At 42.1% G+C, this 22985-nt stretch overlaps 1 long non-coding RNA gene across 1 annotated transcript; it reads left to right on the plus strand.

The window, feature by feature from the left end:
- Nucleotides 1-7884: 7884 nt before the first annotated feature.
- On the plus strand, nt 7885-14914 carry LOC131921125 (uncharacterized). The gene is made up of 3 exons (XR_009381847.1): nt 7885-7997; nt 8222-8302; nt 14756-14914. It is a non-coding gene; the product is annotated as an uncharacterized LOC131921125 (long non-coding RNA).
- The last annotated feature ends 8071 nt before the right edge of the window (nt 14915-22985 follow it).

Here is a 22985-nt window from a genome sequence, read left to right on the forward strand (position 1 = left end):
GCACTAAACCACTCCTTGGCATATGTCCAAAGGACTAGACCTCCTACTCCACAGATAATTGCTCAGCCATGTTTATTGCCTCTGTCCAGAACAGGTAGGAAATAGAAACAACTTAAATGTTTTTAACTGAAAACGCAAATACAAAACACAAACTGTATACAAATGTTTGCTGGTGCAAAGGCAGAAAGACAAGAACTACTGCATTGCAACTTCTTTGTTGCCGTCTTAAAAATAAACTTGCTTGCAGATAACACTTGGTGCTTGTGGCTCTGTGTGTAATAGCAGGGTTCTGCTGTGCTAGACAACCGTGGTTCCAAAATAAAAGCTGTTAAATCAGGAGACACACTCAGGATCTCTAGGCTACGGCGTGCTTTTCAAACATGACTTTATCTTAAAAAGGCTTATTTATTTTCATTTTATATGTGTGGGTGTTTTGTCTGCATGTATTTATGTACATCACATGCATGCCTGGTGCCTGCAGAGGTTAGGAGAGGGCATTGAATCTCCTGGAACTGAAGGTATGCTGGGAACTAAACCCAGGTCCTCTGCAAGTGCAACAATGCTCTCTCTCTCTCTCTCTCTCTCTCTCTCTCTCTCTCTCTCTCTCTCTCTCTCTCTCTCTCATTTCTTTTTAAAAATTAATTAATTAATTAATTAATTTTACATCTGGACCACAGTTTCCCATCTCTTCTCTTCTCCTAATCCCTCCCCCACCTCATCTCTGTACCCCCAAAATCCACTCCTCCTTTGTTTCTAGTCAGAAAAGGGCAGGCCTCCCATGAGTATCAACAAAACATGTTGCAGTCATACTAAGCACCTCCTCGTGCATTATGGCTGGGCAGGTGACCTAGTATGAGGAGTAGGTTCCCCAAAGCCAGCAAAAGAGTCAGCTGTGGGTCTCTGCATCTGCTCCCATCGGCTGCTGGAAGGCTCTCTGCTGACAGTTGGGCTAGGCACCAAGCTATGAGTACAGCAGAGTATCTTAGGCATCAATATGTTGACATTTTTTTTCTCCAGGCATGTTTGGCTCTATCCTAGGTCTATGGGCTGTCCTGCCTCTGGGTCCTGGCCCTCCAGGCAGTGTCAGGGGTGAGCTCACTCTCCTGGCATGGGTCTCAAGCTGGACCAGTCATTGGTTGGCTATTACTACAATCTCTGCACCACCCCTACCCCAGAACATCCCATAGGCAGGACAGACTGTAGGTCAGAGGTTATGTGGCTGGGTTGGTGTCCCAATCCCTCCATTGGACGTCTTGCCTGGTCACAATAGATGTCAGTTCAGGCTACATATCCCCTATTGCTAGGAGTCTTAGCTGGGGTCATCCTTGTAGATTCCTGGGAGTTTCCCTTGTAGCAGGTTTCTACCTGACCCCAAAATACCCCACTTTCCAGTCTCTTTAGTACTGTCCCCCTTTACCCCCAATCTGATCCCTCATGTTCCCACCCCCACCCACTCCCAGTCTACCCATGAAATCTCTTCTATTTCCCCTTCCCAGGGAGATGCAAGCATCATCCTCTTGAGCCTTGCTTGTTTCTTAGCCTCTCTGGGTCTGTGGATTGTAGCATGGCTACCCTTTACTTTACAGCTAACGTCCACTTAGAAGTGAGCACATACCGTGTTTGTCTTTCTGGGTCTAGGGTATCTCACTCAGGATAATTTCTTTCCTAGTTCCATCCATTCAGTTTCAAATTTCATGATGTCATTATTTTCTTTTTTCTTTTTCTTTTTTTCGGAGCTGAGGACCAAACCCAGGGCCTTGTGCTTGCTAGGCAAGCATTCTACCACTGAGCTAAATCCCCAACCCTAATGTCATTGTTTTTAACAGCTGAGTAATACTCCATTGTGTAAATGTACCACATTTTCTTTACCCATTCCATGGTTGATGGACATCTAGGTTGTTCCTAGATTCTGGCTATTATGAATAGAGCAGCTATAAACATAGTTGAGCAAGTGTCCTTGTGGTATGATTAAGTATTTTTTGGGTATATGCCCAAGAGTGGGTCTTGAGGTAGATAGATTCCAATTTTCTGAGAAACCACCATCTTGATTTCAAAGTGACTGTACAAGTTTGCACTCCCACTAGCAATGAAGGAGTGTTCCCTTTGCTCCACATTCTTGCCAGTGTGAGCTGTCACTTTGTTTTTGATCTTAGCCATTCTAACAGGTGTAAGATGAATCTCAGAGTCATTTTGATTTGCATTTCCCTGATGTCTCAGAATACAACAACACTCTTGACTATGGAGCCATATCTCCAGTCCATAACTATTATTTTTTTCCAGTTTAAATGGATAATTTCATATCTGGACTCCTTTCTCCTGGAAAGGGAGAGGCCACACACATGGAAGAAGAATTCTCACATGGCTTTTTTTCTGTGGAGATCTTCATTCTGGTTTCCTTAAAATGAAGTCCACCTTAAGAGCCAGAGGTGGTCTGGGACAGCTGCCTCCTCTTGTGGAGAGTTATATTTGTATATTTGTACAAGCAGAACAGGTTGGGAAGTCACAGACAGAGAAAATATAATAAAAAGGGCCAGATTAATTTTCTGTTTGGTTTCAATATAGTAATTTTCTTTTTTCCTCTTTCAATATGACCAAAAGATTTAATTTGAGCCATGCCACAGGAATGTGGTTTCCAAGAGGAAAAATGTTCAAATACCCACCTCCCTGGCCCTCACTTTGAGAAGAATGATGTTCTATAGTGTGGATGGAAATATTTTGGGAGTGTACTTCTCTTTCACTGACATTTGCCTCCTTTGTTGTGTAAGAAAATAAATAAAGATATATTTAAATTTAAGTATGTCTTCCAAAAGAGAACTCTAAGCAAACTACAATCATTCTTTTGATATATTATGGAAAAATAGTACCACTTAATTTTGTTATGAAAAGAATAAATTTAATATGTGTATATCTTTCTTGCCAAATCCAATATTTTATTTTTCAATATAATTTCTCCTGAAATATTTCTTGAACTTTTTTGAGAAATTCACAGTCTTTACAAATAGCAAATTTAAAGCAAGAGCCCCTAACTCAAAGCTTTCCTCTACCCAGACGGGACCAGCTGGGGCAGATGAACACTCTAGCCAGAAAGACACACAAGATCATCATAGGCATATCCTTCTGTATGTTCTGAGCTTTGCTGAAAGGTCCCTTATTATCCCTCTCCTTCCCTTTATGACTCTGCCTGTGCATGGACCTTCATAGCAGTCCCTTCTTATTACACAGTCCGTCTTACTCTTTTTTAAACCTGCCATGTTTCTTCTATAAACCCAAGAGTCACAACCAGAATGCAGCATCCCTCCTCCCCAATCCCAGTTTGGTCATAGAAATTGTATAAGAAGCAAAAATAAGTGCTTCTCCTTCTCCTCCTTCTCCTCCTCCTCCTCCTCCTCCTCCTCCTCCTCCTCCTCCTCCTCCTTCTTCGCCATTCTCATTCTGTATTCATGAGATGGGCTCAGTAAAGCCTACCCACCTGTGGCTCACCTTCCTCTCCTGGGAGGCTGCACTTCTGTATTTTGCCTCAACAAGTCAGGGTCTAGCTAAATGTCACAGTGCAGTGTGTGCTGGCTCTGGGTGGTGTCTGTTTCTTCTGCTGCTCTGTCCCCTCGCCTGGGTGTGGGACTGGAGTCCCTGGCTGCAGAGGGCTGTCTGAATTAGTCCTGGGACCACCACACCCACCTTTTGATACCCCTGGGAGGGAAGCCTGTACATTGGAAATGCCTGTTCTCTTCCTCCACCCTTGATGGCCAGCTTCTACCAATTCCCAGGGGATGAGAGTCCTGATGCACAGAACATTTTGCTCCAGGAGGATCCTGATGAAACAGGAAGACAAAGTTCTGTTGTTTCACTGACGATATACAGTCATGTTAAAATGAGTTGCTGTGATTCTTATAAGTTCACAAGCACGCAATAATTATGAGCTGCTCTCAATCCTGTTCTCAATGTCACTTCTACAAAGATCTCCTGTGCCCTTCCATCTGAAGCCTGGGCCTTGTGCATGCTCTGTGGGCTCCCCATCTTAATTCAAGGAAGACTTCTGCAACAATCAGAAACAAGCTTCAGCCACTGGGAGCTTCTGAATCCTGGTGGACATGGGACATAGGCCTACCAGGTGATCAAGTTACAGTGATAACAGATAACAATGGCAGCCATTTACTAAACTCTTCCCTTTAAGGACTTTCCACATATTATTTATTCAACCTGCAGCACGGCCTGATTGAGTAGGCATTGTGTGGTCCCTGTTTCCACTAGTATCCTTAGAGTCTAAACTTTCTATCTGGTCCTCTAGACTCCTCCAGTCCACAACTATCCTTTTCACTCCACCTTTCAAAGCTCTACTACTCTGTTTTTAGTGCTACACAACTCTTATCCCAATTGTTATTTTGAGTTATCACCATGTTGTTTAAAGTGCTTGCTCATTCATTCATTCATTTATTCATTCATTCAACTACCATCTGAGTTGGAACTGAGTTAAGCAATGTATATGGACATATAGAGATTAAACTGGGGTTGGGGATTTAGCTCAGTGGTAGAGCACTTGCCTAGCAAGTGCAAGGTCCTGGATTCGGTCCTCAGCTCTGAGGAAAAAAAAAAGAGATTAAACTATTAGAAACACCTTACAGCAACTTCAGTTGGGTGGATAAGAAGTACCTATGCATGTGTATAGTTCTGTGTTGACGAAGAAAAGCTGTGTGAGAAACGATCAGTCCTAGAAGAATTCAGACAAAGAAAGAATTCCTTTACCCTGAAGGGTGTGTAAAAGAGGAAATGATCCCATTTCACTAGGGTAGAGTTTTGGGAAAATGGAGAGGAGTGTTCTGACCATCAGTCAGCGCCCAGACACAGCATACAGGTTGAGGCAGACACCATCAAGGCACAGCAAGCTGTTGACTGCATTGTGGGGTAAATGCTTTGAAGAGAACTGTGGGATTGGAGTAGCCACATGCCTCCAGCATTAGGTAAAAGGAAGATCGCTGGAGGTCTTAAATGGACAGAAACTGAGCCAGATTCTGCGGTCTCCTCTTAATATCAAAGCTATTGGAGTTTAAAATTGGGTTTCAAATTTCTTTATCGTTTCCTCAAAACTCAGAACTGAAGACACAAAAGATGAACAGCCACATGACTGATAACAAGCAAAGTATGTACAATAGCCTGTTACTATCTGGCTATTTACCACCTTTCATGTTCATTGGTGTTGGAACCATTTTTAATTGAAATTTCCAACAATAGGCCTTTGTCTCAGAGAGAGTCTACTGGTGTGAGGGTAATATTATACGAAGTAATGTAATCAATTAGCTTGGGAGGTGTATTTTTTTCCTACCAGAACAGAAATTGTGGGTAGGCAAGGAGAATCTACTCCAGGACTGGAAGCCCTAGGCCCTTGAGTGCCCGCTGTACAGGGGTTAGACTGGGAGGTCCAGAGACTGAGTTCAAAGCCTCAAGAGCTAGGGACCCGTCTTAGCCTGTGTTCTATTGCTGTGAAGAGATAGCGGACCTCAACAACTCGTAGGAAAGGAAGCATGTAGTTCTTAAAGAATTATACCTTAAAAACTATACAGTGTCTTTCCGTAGACTATCCAATTGTAGACTATCAAATATGTCTTTAGATAGCCTGTCCTGGTGGTGTTTTCAGTAGCCACCAATCTTGCCTGGGACAGTATGGGGGTTGTAAATTGGCAAGGAAATTTAAAGCAGGTTTTTGTTGGTGAACAGTACAAGTTAGTCATATATATATATGATTTTCACCTTCCTTTGTCTCCAGTGCAGCTTATATAAATAATGATCCATTAGCTGAACACCACATTCCATAACTGCAAACAAATTTCAGCTGTTTTGCTGATATTCTGAATGCTTCTAAGTAAATAAAACTTTTATTAAAAATGTAATTTTAACTTTCACTGTTTTATATAACACACACACATATATATTATAGTGTGTGTGTGTGTGTGTGTGTGTGTCCCCCTATGAGCATGAGGGTATATGCCACGGCACACTTGAGAAAGTCAGAGGCAACTGTCAGGGGTCAGTTCCCTTTTCACTGTGTGAGCTCTGGGGACTGAACTCACGTCTTCAGGTCTTGGTGATAAGAACTCTTACCCACTAAACCATCTCACCAGCTCTATACTTTAAAGTTTATATTATGCATTTAAAAAAGTAATGCTGCAGAAAAAAATTCCTCCAGTCTTATCAAATACGTGGAAAATCCCTTCTTAAAAAAGTTTTTGCTCAAAGATCAACAGACTGCTGGCAATGGTCGAGATACAACCCGAACTGACCTACTCTGGTGATGGGATGGCCAAACACCCTAATTGTCGTGCTAGAAACCTCATCCAACTACTGAGGGATCTGGATGTAGAGATCCATGGCTAGGCCCCGGGTGGATCTCTGGGAGTCCAATTAGCGAGAATGAATTGTTGAGACCAAGGTTGGATAAAGCACAGGGACAAATAGCCAAACGAATGGAAACACATGAACTATGAACCAATGGCTGAGGGGTCACCAACTGGATCAGGCCCTCTGAATGGGTGAGACAGTTGATTGGCTTGACCTGTTTGGGAGGCATCCAGGCAGTGGGGCTGGGTCCTGTGCTCATTGCATGAGTCGGCTGTTTGAAACCTGGGGCCTATGCAGGATCGCTTGGCTCGGCCTGGGAGGAGGGGACTGGACCTACCTGGACTGAGTGTACCAGGTTGGGGGGGGGGGAGGCTTTGCCCTGGAGGAGGTGGGAATGGGGGGTGGGCTGGGGGGAAGGTGAGGGGGGCGGGAGGGGAGAGAACAAGGGAATCAGTGGCTGATATGTAGAACTAAATTGTATTGCAAAATAAAAATAAAAAAAATTAAAAAAAAAGTTTTTGCTCTCCTTTAAAGGGTATAGTGCAACCTCTTACGCTTGCATTTTTAATGCTACTGGTGAGGAAGGATGTCTTCACAAAGCCAAACCAATAATGGTGGTGGTTGGGGAAAGGATTGAAGGGCCCAGAAAACCAGTATTTCACATTCTGAACTCAGCATTGGAATGGCCAAACACACATGCAGGCTCTTCAAAGGCAGGGAAAACAAACAAGCATTGAAAAGTCACTACTGTTCCTCTGAGGATTCCCTCACCGGACTGCCTACATCTTCCCAAGGCCAAGACCAAAGAGATTTGGTTATTAATCCCCACAAACCAGTCTCATTATAGATGGCTCTGATGTTCACGTGGGAAGGATCCTTTAATTGTAGATTCTGTTGAGAAGTGAATGGCGTTAGAGACATTTAATTGGTCTGTGGTCCTTGGTTCACTGTGTCCAGGGCTAAAATCAGCTAAAAGGTCCAAGCTGCTGGTCTCTGACTGGCAGGTCAAATTCTGGCCAAAATGCTCACCACGCTGTAGATGGAACTGGCATGTTTATAACTTGACCATCCTTTCTTGGACTAAATTCCTATGACTAGTCAGATGTAAAATGTACTCGGACTTCTGCCCAGGGAATACTTTAGGAGTGACAAGTAATTACAGAGAGGCTTGGGACAATTATTTATAACTAGGGACACTTCGACATTAAAGACTCCTCATCTCCGCAGGAGAGACTGGCGGGAGCGCTGGGCTCTGCTTTATTAGCAAGAAAGATTTACCAGGCTCTGCTCTCTGCCAACACTGGCTTTTTAAAAGAGGGAATGACATGTTTGTTTTTAAAACGTCATCACCATTTCTTGTTTCCTTTGATTTGTCCAGCTATTCCCACCGCTTGTACAGGCGAGCACTGTGTGTACCGTTTTCTATACTTGACAACCTGTTTGCTCTTTTGGAAAAATAGTTACAGAGTGTCCAGTGCAGATATTAGCACTAGTGGCTTCTAGTTACATAGCAGAGCGTGGCCCGGAGAGGTTTGTTTGAGCTGTGCCCATGGCATAAAAGGCTGTTTACTCTTTCCTGAGCTCAGCAAGGACCATAGTTGGGAAGTGAGTCAACATCCTGCAGCATCCCACAATGGACCCGGCTGAGACGCTCTATTTTCTTTCTTGTATGTGGTACTGTCTATAGTGTCTCTCTTCTGTCTAAATCTGCTCTTCCCAGACAGAGTTGGTCTAGAAGTTGTTTGTACTGAGTGGTTTTTTTTTTGGGGGGGACTTAAGAATAGCAAGGCCAGGCCAAGAACATTATTATTATTTTCAGCCTGCTTTAAAAAAAAATGTCATGTATGGGAAGGATTTGCTTGCATGAAATAAAAATGGTAATTCTTAGTAGAGCAGCCCTGTGGAGGATGGGAAAGAGATGCCTTGCCCAGACTTGGGGACTGACCTGAACCCACCACGGCAACAGAAAAGGGTAAGAAAGTATTGGACGGCATGCTTGCTGACAGTCGTGAGCTTGTTATCTAGATGGCATGAGCACACTGCGTTCACTGTTTCACTAACATTGTCCTGATTTCCTATCACTTTAAGGAGCTGAGGGATGTTTTGTTATAGTTACAGTATCCTGTGCACCTGTTTTTATTCCACATGGCTTCACTTCCATAGAGAGAAGCAAAGACTTGCAGGAATGATTGAATTGCCAGATCATGAGTTTATCACAGCCACAGAGAAATCTCTTTCAAGTTTTCATAGTGCGGCATGCGTTTTTTACTTAAGATATATTTATTCACTTTATGTATATGAGTGAGTATTTTGCATACATATATCAAGTATTCTTTCTCTCTCTCTGTGTGTGTGTGTGTGTGTGTGTGTGTGTGTGTGTGTGTGTGTGTATGTCTGCCGAGGTGCCTGCAGAAGCCAGCAGAGGGAAATAGATCTCCCGAAAGTGCAGTTACAGATGGTTGTGATCTGCCCTGTGACTTCTGGAAGCTGAATCAGGGTTCTCTGCAAGAGCAGTGAGTGCATTTACCTGCTGAGCCATCTCTCCAGCCCCTGTAGCATGAGTTAAAGGATAAGGTCCACAAAACAGATCTTGAGAAAAACAAGTATCTTATCGAGAGATGATCCTATGAAGCATGGTGTAGTATATGGGACATTGAGGCAGGAAGGTTCCAGAAGGGAGTGGGTAAAATGAAGAATCTATTAAACAAGGTGATACCCTAGGTACTGGAGCTTGCTCTTACTTAGAAAGTCTGGGAAGAGACTGAAGTTCCCCCCTCAGGCAGCAAGGCAGCTGAGTGTTTTATGCTCATGGGCTCAGAACTGCCCTTGGAGACACTACCGTGCCAAGACTTCCAGCTTGCATCGAGCAAGGACCAAGTGTGTTCTTTCAGTCCACAGAGAACTGCAACACTCTCAGGTTGTGGAAGTCAGACAGTTGCTGGGAAGGGCAGACAGTGTCTGCAGAGAAATGACTCATTCACTCAAAGGAGATTTTTTTTTTTAAAAAAAAAAGCAAATGATGCACTGACTTAAAGGATCAATAAATCAATTGAAATTTTGTTGAGATATTTACATAATTTCAACTTATCTTCTTATAAAATACGTATTAATTCTACACAGAAATAAACATTTGGCATTGTCGAGACTTTGCAAACCCTCTTAAGCAAGGGTCAAAGCCAACATAACCAGTTGTGAAATAAATCAAAATTATATGCCACTAGAAACACTAGAGGGCAGGAATGACTTCTATAATATCATATCAAAGAAGCATGACATTGGAGGTAGCTCAATGTAGAGTCCTTGTCAAACATACCAAAGGCCTTGGGTTCAATTCCCAGCCATGCAAAAGCAATGGTCTGAGCAAAACTAGGCACGAACTCATGCTAATGTGCTAAGGATCAGTCAGTTTAAACCTTGTTTTAAAGTCAAACCCTAAGGGCTAAGTTTCAGCGTTGTCTCGGAGGTGAGGTTGAGGGGCTGGAGAGATGGCTTAGAAACACTCGCTGCTCATGCCGAGGAACCAGGTTTAGTCCCCAGTTCCCACATCAAGTGGCTCACCACCAGCTGTAACTTCATTCCAGGAGATCCAATGGCCTCTTTTGTCCTCCAAGGCGCTGCATACATGTAGCATACATACATTCAAGCAGGTCAAATACTCATATATGCTAAGAAAAAACAAAGTTGGAAATGTATGACCCTTCTTATAGACTCAAGTCTCCAACTCCAAAAAGGTGTTTTACCTCCTCTGGCATTTTAAGAATAAATTTGTTTTTTCTTGGCTAAATACACCTCATTTCCATTCTGTTTGTTAGGAATAGAGCCCAGGCTGGCAACATGCTGAAGCACAGAGACTAGCTGATGGCTCCCCATCGGCTACCCCAAGTTCCGCAGTCTTGTTTCTATGACGACATTGGCTACCCCAAGTTCAGCAGTCTTGTTGCTATGACATCGGCTACCCCAAGTTCAGCAGTCTTGTTGCTATGACATCGGCTACCCCAAGTCAGCAGTCTTGTTGCTATGACATCGGCTACCCCAAGTTCAGCAGTCTTGTTGCTATGACAACGGCTACCCCAAGTTCAGCAGTCTTGTTGCTATGACATTGGCTACCCCAAGTTCCGCAGTCTTGTTGCTATGACGACATCGACTACCCCAAGTTCAGCAGTCTTGTTGCTATGACGACATCGACTACCCCAAGTTCAGCAGTCTTGTTGCTATGATGACATCGACTACCCCAAGTTCAGCAGTCTTGTTGCTATGACGACATCGACTACCCCAAGTTCAGCAGTGTTGTTGCTATGAGAAACTGTGTTCATCTGTGCGACCTGCTTCCTGTTTGTCCTCTGTCAACTGAATACATTCTCCTGAAGGTGCTTAGACCCGTGGCAGTGATGTGTCAGTATAGCTTCCTAATTTTGATGCCATGTGTGGACTCAGGACAGTGTTCTTAGGGGTGGCATTTAGAGCTGGTGGGGCATTTTATCTACTTACTCTCCAATGGTTCAGGGCAAACAGTCTTTCTGGCATCATCCACACTAACTAGAGAAATATTTCTTTGCCCAGTTCACATCTCTTTCCTGAGAATCGTCCCTCGATTGCTTCCTGCTAGTCACATGACTGCCGCTCTGTCTATGCAGCAGGAGCTCAGCCACAGCCCATTAATTTGTTATATCATATGACCCAAGCTGTCCTTTCCCCAGCAGCCACAAGAGTAGAAATGAAGTGTTTAGACCATTACCTTATAAAACCCAAAGCTCTCTCTCTTTCCCTTCTTCCCCCTCCCCACCCTCCTTCCTCCCTCCCTCCTACCCTCCCTTCCTTCATTCTTTTCTTCCCTCCTTCCTTCTCTCAATTGGGAAACAGAAAGCTTGCAATGCAGAGAAAAAGACAAACGAAACTGGACAAAAGGAGAGATGGGAAGTTTTTTAGTGTCTTGGAACGTTCTTCTTCCGGTTGGTTCCTGAAGCTCTATTCCTGTGTCGGAGTTTTATGAGTTACCTTAGTGTCCTCCCAATGGATTTTTTCACTGTAGTCTCAATCCAGTCAGATCTGGTGTGTTTGTCTCCAACCAAAAGCAGTAATTAGAAGCTGCTATGCAAGGAGGGAATGCTCTAAAAGACAGATCTAACAGATAAAGTTTGAAGGGTGGATTCGAGAACTGAGAATTCTGTCTTCCCCTCCTAATAGGATCATTCAGCTGAGGTATCTTCTGCACTCTGTATGGACTCAGACCTTGTGCCCAATGTAGCTTGTGCAATGAAACTCCAGGACAGCTTTGCGGGATGTTTGTGTATGGAGAAGCTGTATGAAATGTTAGTTCCAATAAAGACCATTGCTCTTTTCAGAGGTGTCCACTGGAAATTGAAGGGCCATAGGGAGAAATGTGTTGACTTAAACTGAGCCTGTGGTAGAGCATTGGACTCTTAATCCCAGGGGTGTGGTTTTATGCCCCATGTTGGGTGCCAGATATCATTTGATGTCAGCCGTAGGTGCCACAGGGGAGAGAGAGAGAGAGAGAGAGAGAGAGAGAGAGAGAGAGAGAGAGAGAGAGAGAGAGAGGGAAAATCCTACCAAGATGCTAAGCCTTCATTTTCTGGAGCAGAGGGGTTCAGCCTTCTTGGAAAAGACTGACACCCAGCTAGCTCACTCTAGTTACTTTATTCAAACATATATAAGGTTAATATGGGTTGGGAAAGGTTCCAACTACCAAAGTTATCTTGCTCTTGCTGCCTGTGAGAGCACACAACCCACACAAATCTCAGTTCCTTTTGATCATGGCTAACCACAATCAGAAGTAAGAACTCCAGATTTGCCAGGAGTGTCTTAGGACCAAGGTCAGTGCAGCTGCAAGCTCTCATGTACCACCAAGTGCAGATTCTCTAGAGAGACAACATTTCTTCAAGGTTTAAACAGTCTCAAAACAATTTCTCAGTCTCTACTGATTAAGCCAAACATAGCAAAGGCTTTATTATACATTTCACTCAAAACCAGACATAAGAGCTTTACTTTGCATATCACTACAAGAAAAGCCATGTTTTTCCTACCTAAGGAAGAAATTGAAGGCTATGAAGCATGAGCAAATCAGAGCCTAGCTGTGTTGCAACACAGCTCCTTAAACATGTGCATAATGTTTAATATATCAGGGTGTTGGGAATGTATAAGTTTGGGGAAATTTAGAAGGATTAGGAAGAACTGTTTTTCCTTTAAAAATCTTCTAGAGAGTCTTTCCTGGCCTCATAGGAACTGCATGCACATGGCACACATATGGACAAACAGGCATACACCCACACACACCAAAAAACACATACACACACAAACAAACAAATCTTAAAACAAGCAAATACTGCCAATCAGAAGATTTTGTGCTTCCTATTGGCTAGCATGCAGGCCAGTTTAATATGCTGGCCTCACCACATCCGTCACCATCACCTCTTGCAGAATCTAGAGGCTGATTCTACAGAGCTCAATGCTAGCAGAAATGAAAGCCTTTATTGCAAGGAAGCCAAGAACATGCGATATAGTTGAGCTAGCTAGAGATTCCTATTACAGGTGTCATTCCTATGTATCCTAAAGGACAAGGAAACCAGCACCATACTATAGTTTGTATTTGTTTGTTTTTGAGACAGAGTCTTACGATCTATCCCTGCTTGGACTGGAACTTGATATGTAGATCAGGTTGACCACAAACTCACAGAAATCTACCAACTTCTTGCCTCCTGAGTGCTAGGATTAAAGTCACATGTCACCACACCCAGCACTTTAAAGGGAGTTGGAGAGACCTTTGATGTGGGTTCTGAAAACCCAACTCTTGATATTTTGGTCATGAGCCTTAGCTTTTTAAAAAAGAGTAGGCTATCCCCCCACCCCACCACAATTTTAAAAGAGATATATTGCAAAACTCAGAAAGTCTTGCATAGAGGTCCCTGGGATTTCTCAGCCCCTAAGCAATCCTTAGTCACCAATAGTACATGTAGCATGAAAGTAACATGCCCGTCACACTGAAAACTATCCCCAGGAACAGTACTAAGGGTAACTAGATAGGAGTTCGTTCTAGCAGAGGAGTTCCCTAGCAGCCACATGGGCTCTACAAAGAACTTACTTTAATGCTGAGAACACAGGCAGAAAGCAGACACCAAAATAACTAAAGCAATTAGAGTATCGACCCAGATAGCCTAATTCCAGAGCTCCCAGAATGATTATTTACTGGCTCTGCTGCCTATCAAGATAAAATCTAAATGAGTCTGTCTCTAATCATTGAGTGTGTAACATTGAACAAGTCATGTGGCCTCTTTGTGACTCAGTTTCCTGGGTTTGAACAGCAGTGACTGGAATGGGAGGCTGTAAGAACCTTGTGAACAAACACAGGAAAGTCCTTCAGCATGGTCTTGCTGGTGCTACTCTCTTGTTATTTACGTTGATGGCAAATTCCAGGTTCATCCCCAAGGAGTGAGTGCTGTAGGTCTGGGCCAAAGCTGCTCTGCCCCCACCACCCTGACAGAGTCTTCTCAATACTTTACTGCCAGCTTTCAACAAAGCATTAAAAATTAGGTCTCCAAATGGCCTCAAACTCTAGGGGAAGATGTTTTGCGAGTTCAACTTTTACTTTCTGCCACTGACTAAGTCTCATTCATTCAGACCACTAGTGGATGTCAGTTTTAATTAGGAAAAGAAATTAATTCTATAATACTTTAATTTCAGTGCAAAATTCATTAAACTCGTGTTATTGTGTGTCACTCAAGTAAATACGACTTACTTCTTGTCCTTTTAGAATTTGGTTTCATGGGAGAGAGATGGATTTGTACAGATTTAATACAGTGAAACTAGGGATATCAGTGGCTTGTGAAGAAAATGAGTTGACACTGAGAGGTCATTGATGAGATTCCAAGCCAAGGTGATAGTGTGAGCAAGATGACAAGGGTTTTGAGAATTCCCATGTGTTTGAGAGTGTTGAGGGCACTCCTGTAGCAACAATGGTGATCTGGGTTGGAGGGGGTACATCTAGAAAATTAAATACAGAATAGCATGGACTTTTACATTTTAAGAAAACATGTTACCAGCATTCATTAAAAGTAAGACCCCAGGAATCACTACAATGAATAGGCAGCAGTAATTTAGTCTGATAATTTCAAGTGGACAAATATTTCAAAGATATTTGGATTTTGTAGGCTGTCCTAAATTTCTAAAATGTTCCTCTTGAGCTGTGCATTTTATTATCTATGTGCTTAGGTGCTTTATTTTAGTCCAGAGACTAAGGATCAAATAGCATTGTTCCATATCATCAGAAGTCTCTGTTTGTGATGTATTCAACCCATGGTCATCAACTTACATTTTTTAATTGATCTCATCAGAATTTAAAATTTTGGTGTGGCATTGTCTGGGCAGTGGTTCATTTACATATTTCACATATATATTTATATATTTCATATAGAAAGGAAACCGTGATCAAAAGCAAAAACCACAATGCACGGGAGACAACTAAATAAACAAACTTAATTGGCTTGTGATTTCAAAACTTCGGAGTCTGTGATATGCCATAGTCACTATGGAAGTCTAAAGAAGATAGAGTAACTAACAGCTTTGAAAATGACATGGTAAGTATTTAGAGGACTGCTTAGCATCCCCAGAGTAACACCCGTGTTCCAGTGTTCTGTGGATCTCCAGTAAGAACTAAGGAGGTAGATCTACTCAGCTGTCACACGACAGGGGTCAGAGAGAAGCTACAGCAGGTGGTCAGTGATCAGCCCACTGCACAGCTGAACAGACACAATGAATTCCTGTGTGGAAATCCTCACGTCTTGTGTCTTATGGGATGATATAATTAATTTTATTATAGTTTAGGTTCCTCCTGCAAGCCATTATTTTCCTATAAAATAAACACAGCCTACAGGTACCTATTATAATAACTACCACTTTTATTTACAGGTGTTTCTTGGCAATTATATACTCCTCTTAGTCACCAAAGTTCGTGACTGCTTGGGAAATCGTAGGTATTTCTGTCTTCAGCCATTCAGGTCCAAGTCCAAGGACTAAACAGCCCTTGTCTTTCAGAGAACAGTGTTGCATGAGACTTGAGGCTATGAGAAGTGAATGTTATGAAGTTTTCTTAGTTGGAATGTTAGATTTGGAAGCTTCAAAAAATCTGGAGTCCTGGCCCTAGAGTCAGCGTCTTGTGAGAGGGGCTGCACTGGCTGACCTAAACAAGCCCCGCCCCTGGAGTTAGAGTCTTGCTGGAGTGGCCGGAATGCCTGTCCTTAACAAGCCCCCAGGTGGATGAAGAAGCTGGTTGGCAGATGGACTGCTGGGATACCAAGTGTGAGACACTTGAAAGTGTGCCATCTTTGTTCCTGAACTCCTAGAGATGCATGTTATATCATAGCTAAATCAGATGCGAGCATTTTTTTTTTGTTTTTTTTGTTTTTTGTTTTTTGTTTTTTGTTTTTTAGAGACAGGGTTTCTCTGTAGCTTTGCGCCTTTCCTGGGACTCACTTGGTAGTCCAGGCTGGCCTCGAACTCACAGAGATCCACCTGGCTCTGCCTCCCGAGTGCTGGGATTAAAGGCGTGCGCCACCACCGCCCGGCTAGATGCGAGCATTTTAAATCGTTTCCTATTGGAAAGAATATAATAATATTTCAAAAGAGAATTTCCAGTGTTTTTTTCTGCCTCTGGTTTTCTGTTAACCGATGGTGAATTATATACTAAAGCTTCTTCAGAGAACAGAACAGCCACTAGATAGACATAGGGGCCAGAAAATGGTGGCACACACATCTTTAATCCTAGCCTTCTGGAGGCAGAGATCCATCCGGATCTCTGTGAGTTCAAAGTCACACTGTAAACAACCAGGCATGGTGACATACACCTTCAATCCCAGCACTTGAGATCTCATGTTTTGCTTGGGAAAGACACATGCCTTTAATCTCAGGAAGTTATGGCAGGAAGCAGAAAGGTATATTAAGGCGTGAGGACCAGGAATGAGAAGCTTTTAAGCTTTTAGCAACAGTTCAGCTGAGATCCATTTGGATGAGGACTCAGAGGCTTCCAGTTCGAGGAAACAAGATCAGCTGAGGAGTTGGCAAGGTGAGGTGGCTGTGGCTTGTTCTGTTTCTCTGATTTTTCAGCATTCACCCCAATACCTGGCTCCAGTTACTTCATTTATAAAACTGTTTAGCAATTAGTTTTATAACCTGATGTCATTGTCTGAATGGCTGCCTTTAATTAGATCACCTCTCCCCAAAGTCAGATTTCTTTATCCAACTCCAGTTGAGTTTCTACATCTAGATGTCTCATGAACACATCAGAAGCAACCTGCCATCTCTCTCCCCAGTGCTACCCTGATTCTGTTTTTCCTCCATCAACAGCATTGACCTAACTACCCAAAGCTGACACACAAGTCCTTACCTTATTCTTCCATAAGAGTCACCTCCACAGTCTAATCAAAGCCAAACTCCATTTCCTCTTTCAAGTTGATTATGTCCTGAACTTGATTCTGCACCGCTAGCCTCTCATTTCCAGAGTTGGACAAATAGGCAAATACTAGAGTCTTCTTTAGAATATTGTACATTTCATATGCATTTCTGTAAATGTTGTATTTCTGAAAGATACCCATTGTGATAGAGAAGCAGAACTTGTAAATAAGAGTTTAATTTTTAAAGGAAGAATGGCATTATTGAGCACACTCTCTGAGAACAGTGGTCCAGACGATTATAAGAGTACTGCCTGCATCCCACAGCAGAGGGTGGAACCATAGCTCATATGTACACTGAAGACTGAAGACACTACGACCTAATTCTGATGAAGATGTGTTTTTATCTTATAAGAAATCTAGCTGTTCAAAACTACGGTTACAGTTAAAATAGAGTGCAGACCTAGGGAGGCTCCTCTGTGGGTATTGTGAAGGAACACTCGGGCTCTTTCAGAAGCCTTGGAGGTTGATGTGTCTACAAAAGGTATCATTTTGTGACAACATTTGTTTTCCTTTGCTTTTTGTTGTCCTTTTCCTAGTGAATTTTGTGGCTAGGCTAGTAGATTATTGACTTGTTTCTTTGTCATTGTGGTAGCTGGACTGAGTTCTCCCACTTCATGATACTGCTCAATGTGTCTATTAGGCAACTAAAGTTTTGTCTGTAAGGGTTCATTAGCTGTTGTACGCCTGTGGAGAGAGAAGGAGAATTGGCTGCAAAAAGGACCAATACACTTTCTAATCTACACTGTGGCAATGATTCCAGCACTGTACATATTTGTCAAAACAAATTCAAATAAACTTTAGTCACATATTAATGAACTTGACTTTTTCAAAAGCCGCCTGTAGAGTAAGTTGGCTTTAATGGGTAGGCCACTTACTTAGGCAGCAGTCAATGACCAGGAGAGGAAAAAACTGGACCTGGACATTTCAGATGTAAGATTAAAGGGGTTACACTGTTCCTGGGGTATGAATAAGGTCAATGGGCCAATAAACACGATTTATTTACAAGATCAGAGGTTGAGAAGCAGCTTTTAATTCCTATATAAATCAATGGGAATGGAAAAGGGGAAGAAAACATAAATCAAGCCTGAGTGTTGCTATCTTTTTCCTTCTTATCTTTTCCAATACAGCTGTCCACTCCACCCCAACCATTTGTGTATCTCTGTTTTTCATCTATTTGAAAATTTAAATCTAGCGACAGTGCTTCTCTGCAACCCAGAAACACAAGGCTGGCGGGAGACACTCTTGACGTTCTGCTTCATTTCCCTTGATGATGCATTCATTCAATCACCTACAAATTATTTATTGATTAACTCAGACAAGTGGAGCACTGTTTTCATGCTCAGAATATATCCTAGTTTGGACCCAAACCAGAACAATCACAATAAGCAATGAATAAATCAACAAGTGAATGAATGAATAATTCATTCATATTTATAATCATATTAAGATAAATAAGCTTATGAAAGAAAGTTTTAGAAAATTAAAGGAGCTATTATGTGTTGACTCTGTTCTTCCCAAGTTCATATGTTACAAGTCCAAACCTCCAGGACCTCAGAGAACTATGTTTGGAAATGAGGGCATTTTGGATGTAATTACGCAAGATGAGCTCATTCACCTGGGCCTGGATCCAATATGATTTGTATTCTTATGGGAAGGAGAAACTTGAACACAGACAGACAGTGCCACAGACAGAATACTAAGAGATCAAGGCAAAAATCACAATGATGTGTCTACAGGCCACAGAACACTAGAGGCTGCCATTGCTAGAAGCTGAGAAGGGGAATGGAAAAAGTTCCCTGTTCTCCTCAGAGAGAATCAACCCTGTTCATGTAGAAATGTAAAATGAGTCGTTTCTGTTGGTGAAGCCACTTACTTTACCTTGTTTTTCTATAGTAGCCCTAGAAAATAAACTCCAGGCTATGAAAAAGCAAATGAAAGAGAGCAAGGGTGGTCAGGAGTCTACTAGGAGCCTGGCTCATCTTAGTCACTTCACAGGTAGACCAAAAAGTGGAACCGTTCCTGCCACCTGCTGGAAAAGCTGGGTTTTGGTCTTTCTTCTTCCTTAGTCTCCATCCTCCATAAACACGTCTATAGTAGCTCATGGGGATTTTACTGAGTGATATATTTCTATTGTCGTCTACCCACAAGATCAGGATCACTTCAAAAGGACCGTCTCATCTTGATTCCTATGTCTTAATTTCTACCACAAAGCCCCAAGGCACACAAATTCACTAAGAATTTGACATACATGCATTGTGTTTCCATAATGAATATGTAATTTGATGTAGATTGAAAATATAACCTGTCATGAAACAGGGCCTTTCTAAGCAGTTCACTGGGATGCAAGACTTCCTGAGTCTCTGAGAGGCACTGGGAAGAGCTTCTCTCTTTGTGTGAGGATTGTGCCTGATTTTGACAACCAGGAGGGACAACATTGTCCCCGCACATCTCATCTTTTAAAAGTTTAAATGGGCTAACACATATAATAAATGTCTGGCATTGGCTAAACGCTTAAAGGTGTTAACAACTTTATTAATGTTCTTAACTGTACTTTCAAAGTCGTTCAGTGATTTACTGGATATCTGCTATGCACCTGGGTCACTGGGTAAAATGGGGGCATGGGATTTTTTTTAGTACTCACCGATTTCCAGTCTAATGGGGAAGAAGATAAATCAATCACAGAATGAATAAAAGCAGCAGTTATGATCATTGCTATGAAGGGCAAAGCCTGGTATTTTGAGATCACAGGTAGGGAATTTCACTGGTTTAAAGGTCAGGGACAAGGACTTGAGGTTTTAGATGTGAAAAATGATTGGCTCCTGAGGACATGAAGAAGAGTGTGACAGATAAGAAGAGTGGTCACTTCAAGATCAAAGAGTGACAGGGTCTCTCTTGTTAAGGAGGGGAAAGAAAGGGGAAACCCTAGCCCTAACCCTAACCCTAACCCTAACCCTAACCCTAACCCTAACCCTAACCCTAACCCTAACCCTAACCCTAACCCTAACCCTTGTGTGCCTTGGGTGAAGCTGTTGATAGGTGCCTGGCTCAAGGTGAAGCTGAGCTCAAATGCAGCAGCTAGCTAACACAGCACGGTCACTCTGTTAATCATTTGGTGCTCAGGCCTTTGTATGAGTTGGTGTAGGTGAGTGATGGGCGACATTGTACTCAGTTTCATTTTGAATATCTCTCAGATTGCAGAGTGAAAAATGACGAAGATGTACCTCTTGAGAGGGAAGGATGATGGTAACTTGGGCTCAAGTAGTCATGGTAGAAATGAAGAGAATTGATGGAGTAAAGGTCTACCAAGGGACAGCACCAGCCAGCTAGCTGGCTTATGTCATGGCTGTGAAGAGTCTAATTTTTCGTTATACAGATGCTATACAGAGATGGTTTGGGACATATTGTGTGCTTTGAGACATCCAAATCTCTAAGGTGCTTTGAGACATCCAAGTGAAATGTGCATTGGTCAGTTAGGAATGTGGGTTCGTGGTGCACGAATGAGTCATATAAACATGAGGTCCCAAGGCTGCCATTGTCTGAGGGAAAGATGTTAGAGAGAGGGCATTTTGTGGTTTGATATGGAATACATAGCCAGCCCTTGGGAAAGAGACGGATCAACTGGCTCAATGTGTCATTGTTTCTTCCATTTCAGCAATTTCTATTTTGAGTCCCCAATCCACTGCATGGTTCAAACCTAACCACAGTCAGAGACTTGGACATTTCTTCAGAGCATGCCTTAGTTGAGGGAGTGAGTGGGGCTGGGACCTTGGTGTGGAGACATAAAATTTCTTCTGTTGTTTGTCTATACAGTCATATAGTCTAAGTCCACAGGGCTACAGTGAGATGTCCATGTCCTGCCTGTGAGACCCCTGAGGTACCTGGCTCCTTTTTCTACTTCTTCACATGTGGGGGGGGGGATTCTTCTGCTTCTCTAGCTCTGTGTTCCCAAACTGCACACTCAGCCGCCTCACCAGGATGCTAACATAGGAACTAGGTCTTTCACACCCTCTGCTCCCAGTACTTGCCGTTGTAGTCTTCTTATCTCAGCTAGGATGTGGGAAGCAGCAGTTCCCTTTCGTCTACTGAAAGCCTCTGGAAGATCCTGTCATCTCCCAGTGGCTCTAACCACACCAGGTGTGGAACGAGGCTCAGCTCTGATTCTTACCTAGAGTAGTCTAATTTACCTTTGCTACAGGGTCACCCCTGTTTTCCCCGGGGCTTTGGCTTTTGAAAACTTATGGAGCAATAAGTAGCATTTTTCATCTTCTATTTCAAATGATCTTTTCTCCAAAGAAACAGTTTCCACATAGCCCACCTAAGCTCCTCAAACACAATAGGAAATAACATGAAAGAAAAGATTGATGTTTAGAAACTAACCCAGGACACAGCCAGGAAAAGAACATTCTCAGGGACAGTTCTTGCAGATCAAGACTTAGAGTTTTCCTCTCATGACCTCTTATCCCTAAAGTTCTTTACTTAACTATGGGTAATATATGCATGTAAAACAAACCAAACATTAACTAATAAGAAATCATAAAGAAATTAATTTTAAAGCAATCATTTGATATGCATATAATTTTAACATGCACTAAACACAGAAGAGACTGTGCACACCACTGAGGTGGATGTGCCTGTTTATTTTGGTAACAGAATTAAATCTTGGCTGAATATTTGATAGTACAGGATGTAGCATCTTTAGTGGTTCTCAGAACTAATTGCTATTTTTAATTTTAAAATCATCAAGGCTGATAACACTGCCTTGAATAAAATACATAGAACAAAATGGCACATGTATGTTTAGGATCATTTCAGGAATTGTTAGGAACTCTGTACTAATCCCAAGCCAAAATTCATTCAATAACTACTTTTTGAGACAAGGTCTCTCTATGTAGCCCTGTCTTGCAACTCGCTATGCAGATCTGGTTGGCCTCAAACTCACAGAGATCCTCCTGCTTCAGCTGGGGTTAAAGTTGTGTGCCACTAAGCCTTGTTCCATTAATAATTTTTAAATGAACTTTAAGTCAACAACTCAAACAGCAACTTTTGAAATCAAACATTGTAATAATATGCGATCCACAGACATGTCAATTTGATATTTACATGCTGAGGAGTGGCAATAAGAAAATATTACAAGTTTCTGTTTTAATAGTCGAGTTGTTGTGTTTTGTTGAGAGCAGAAAACTTGGCTCATGCCATAAAAGCGCTGAGACTCATAACACAGGACAGTCTGGAATCAGAGCCACTGTTTCAGGCAGCATCCGTTGGTGTTGCATGGCATGATGGCAGACAGTGTGGAGTGCTCACACTATGTTCACAACTAAGGCTGTAAGCGCAGCTACAGAGGTAACATGATTTTTGTAACACATTTGATTTAAAATGAATTTATCCAGAAATCTTTTACTCCTGCCAAATTCTGGGGCAATCCCTACATTATGTTACATAAACCCATATAGGATGTGACTCATGGCTTAAGATATTAGATTCTAGATGTTCTTCTTGTCAACTGAATCACACAGATGTTGTGCAATTAACTGTATAGCCAGAAGGAGATGCTGTATATACCTTGTGCATGTCGTATCAGTCTATAAATCTTAATTGAGATAGAAGTCCATCCAGTTCATTGTGTGTACTATTTTTCTTCTAGGTCAATTTTTACTGAATTTAATTGGAACCAAAATTACAAAATTTCCTGAAATTAGTGATGCTGAAATCATTGTTCCTTTCTTTGTAAGGTCATTAAAATAAAATTGCTACAGCCATACTCACAATACACGGTCTTTCAGGTTCCAAGAACCATAGACGTTATGTACTACTTTTCAACATTAACTTGTAAAGTGAGGTTTGATTGTAACACAGCAAAATTAAATTAAGTACACTGACATATAATTGTTCCATTACTGTAAAAATAATGAATATGCCTAGGGGATGAGAGGAGAAAGTACCAGACTGGATTTTCATTTTATTAAGAAATGTTTTTATCCCTATTCTATTCTAGTGAAAAACATGAGAACATTTCACATCTAAAGATACGGTCTATATTTACACAGGTATATAAGAGAAATATAAACCATCACTTTCCAGGCCATGGAGGCACAGACAGCAATAACTTCAGTTTAGGATAGTGTCCTCTGTGGATTGCGCTTTAGAACTCTGATATGAGTCATTTTTAATATGGCAGAGGGAGAGTGCAAATGT

The sequence above is a fragment of the Peromyscus eremicus genome, chromosome 10, assembly GCF_949786415.1.
Source record: "Peromyscus eremicus chromosome 10, PerEre_H2_v1, whole genome shotgun sequence".
Classification (NCBI taxonomy): domain Eukaryota; kingdom Metazoa; phylum Chordata; class Mammalia; order Rodentia; family Cricetidae; genus Peromyscus; species Peromyscus eremicus.